The sequence below is a fragment of the Zerene cesonia genome, chromosome 3 (assembly GCF_012273895.1).
Source record: "Zerene cesonia ecotype Mississippi chromosome 3, Zerene_cesonia_1.1, whole genome shotgun sequence".
NCBI classification, from domain to species: domain Eukaryota; kingdom Metazoa; phylum Arthropoda; class Insecta; order Lepidoptera; family Pieridae; genus Zerene; species Zerene cesonia.
This window is the reverse complement of record NC_052104.1, coordinates 3,339,552-3,342,704: the sequence shown is the minus strand read 5'-3', so window position 1 is coordinate 3,342,704 and position 3,153 is coordinate 3,339,552.

Below are 3,153 nucleotides of genomic sequence, written 5' to 3'. Positions count from 1 at the left end.
AAATGCGATTCCCGGACTCTATGATATTAAAATAATAATGTATAATCTACGGTTCTCTTTTGTTTTTTACGATATAATTTCGAAGCGTCATACGTAATAAACAATATCATATTTCCAGCTCATAAAGCTCGCCGTCCCAACATTTGTTTCCCAGAACGTCTTAAATTTACACCCTCATAAAATCTCCAGGTGAAATCATTTTGCAGTCTGAAATATACTGACCATTCAAGAGAACAGCTCTTACAAAGGAACTAACTTAGCCTCACTTACTTGGAGTGTATTTATAGTTTCTAGTGCTAGAAATATCTTAAGGCTCCGTTCAATCGTGAAACCTGGTTGCCGCTACAATCGATTGCCAATTATATTCACTCTGTGGTTTCGCTTCTAGCACTCTGCTGCCTTAACGACTATGAAGTTAATGATTCAGAGTCGCACTTTCAACGGTTTTATGGTTATAAAATGGTGAATGCAATTATAAAGTCGTATTTGTAACGAGATTAAGTAAAGCCCATCGAGACGATGTTAGCACGGTTTGGCTCGAATATTCAGCTCTATTTTTATACATTTTTACTTTTGGTATTTTTGTTTGACTCACTGGTCACGTTAATACTTGTTGGTTGTATTTTTTATGACATAGTCGGCAATGTAGCTGGTGGGTGGCCTGGTGGTGACCGCGACCACCGACAAAGAACATTTTTAGTGGCATAAGATCAATTGCAGACCTTACGCCCCTACAAATGGATTGCCGACTCTAAATTGGGAAGGTTTTAAGAAAGGATTGACGAGAGGAATAAAGGAAGGGACTCAGATACTAAGCCGTCTTCATATTGGGATAAATTTAGTTTAAGGATGTGGTTTGTGTTGAAAATATGCTATAAGAGTTAAATGCCAATCTTCTCAGTGGTTCAATATCCCACAGGAAGGAATGACTCTGTTTTAACGATTTGTATATTAGGAATAAAAGCATGCGAATTAAAAAGCAATTTGATTGAACAAGTACGTTGTATGTAACTATTAACATAAAAATCTGCTAATCTATTTTGTGTTTCCTCTGTAATCTGTATAATATAGTGTAACAAAAGAAAAAAGGTTAGGAGCGACACGCAATGCTACGCCCTGCCAGGAAGTGTTTGTAAAGGGCGGTTAATGAGAAATTTTCCACACATAATGATCACACTCACGCGACTATTCATTGTCATTAGGCGGATATGGGCTCCTTATTAAAACTTTTTATCAAGAGCCACGCACATATTTTGATGATATATCGGAGGAAATATCTTATACAATGTTCCCCTTTTATAAAAGTGACGTGAAGGATGGTCCGAAAATGTGATTATAAATGATTTATTCTTTTTTGTATGACATCATATGCTTATTATATTAAATTTAATATTGGAAATTGGAATGCCACAAATTTGTATTTTTTTCAAAGATTGGTTCATATTCAAACTATGTAATAAACCACTTATATAACTTTACACATTAAAATACCAATTAAGCACTATATTTGTAAGGTTGTTTATTCATTTGATCGTAATTTAATTATGCTTTTTCAAAGTAAATCCACATTTGACTTTGCACTTCTAAAATTTTGTAGTGATTTCTAATCGTATTTATTTATTAATAATTTGTACTTTATATCAAGCGATATAAGAATCAAAATTTATTGATAATTAGATACGACAATGAAAAGATACACCAAAACAATAACTCAACATAAGAATGTTTATATAAATAGTGTAAGAATTATTTATTCCATATAGTTATACAAAGCAGATATTTAATATATCTTTAAGTTCACAATAACGATAAGCAACTTGCGAACAAACATAAGTTCGTTACAAAATTAACATGATGAAGCCTACAACGACGTAATTATAAAGTTTATCTAAGGTTATTATTTAATAACATTAACAAGCCCAATTCAATCCTTCAGCGTTCATTTTCATCAAGAACAACACGTGTAAATTCGGGAACAAGGGTTTTCCAGTTACTTATTAACCGAGATATTAGCTTATAGAACAATGTGCGGTCAGCAGGCTGCCTGCGAATAATTTATGATATCCACCTCGCCCTTGTTTACCTTGGGTGGGATTAATTTTCGTCCGCAACCAATTCCTTACTTGATTAATTTTCTCCGTTTTACCTGATAGTAAATTTTTTTTCGCGCGAATTTTCAAGATATTTTGTTATGGATATGGTAATTTAAGTACAAGCTTGCTTAATATTATATTAGTTGTAGCTATTATGTCATAACTTGTTACATAATTACGCCTAAACATTATCCGAGAGCAACAGATAGCAAGCAGAATTAGGCTAGAGGATAAATTTTCTTAGAAAATCGTCGTTATCTTACACTGTCTCTCTTATTTACTACACCAGGAATTGTCATATAGAATACATTGAGAATTTATTGTTATTCATTAGTAAAGTATTCGAATAATATATATTACCCGTATTAAGCAGAGTTTTGTAGTTCGATACAAGAGACCTTGAACATTAATGCCTCTAGTTGAGATGTTAAATTCAATATAAAGTTTTATACAAAGCCGCTCGGACAATTTTTGTCAACTTAATTATTTCATTCTAAGTATAGTTGTAGAATGTACGTCAATGCAATCTAAATATTACTGTAAGTTTGTGATTGATATTGATCACAATATTTTCGACCATTTTCTAATACAATATTACGCATAAAATAAATTCGCAGTATTTTAGTATAAAAATCATGAAAGTACGTAGCAATACTAACTCTAATGGAAAATATATTTGAGAATAATACTTATTTATAGAACGTTGTCCCCATATTCCAAATAATTATGATTTATTACATCGGGTTGCTAAGTTCACCAGTAAATCTCGGCCAGTTGAATTAAATATTTCATCTGCTCATTTACAGTAAAAATAAAACCCTACAATAGAATTACAATCTTCGTCCAAGCGTTTTGTTTTATTCTCAGCGAAAGGATAAGCACCGTCATCTTTCTCAAACTGAACCAAGTCTCATAAAGGCTTCTAAGACGGCGTTCTGAAGTTTTCTTTTTTAATTTAAGGTTACTAATATATCTGTACCATATTTCAATTTTTAGTTTTATAGCATTGGGATAATTTACTCATGCATAAAAACAAATTCTCAATCTATGCTATATGACA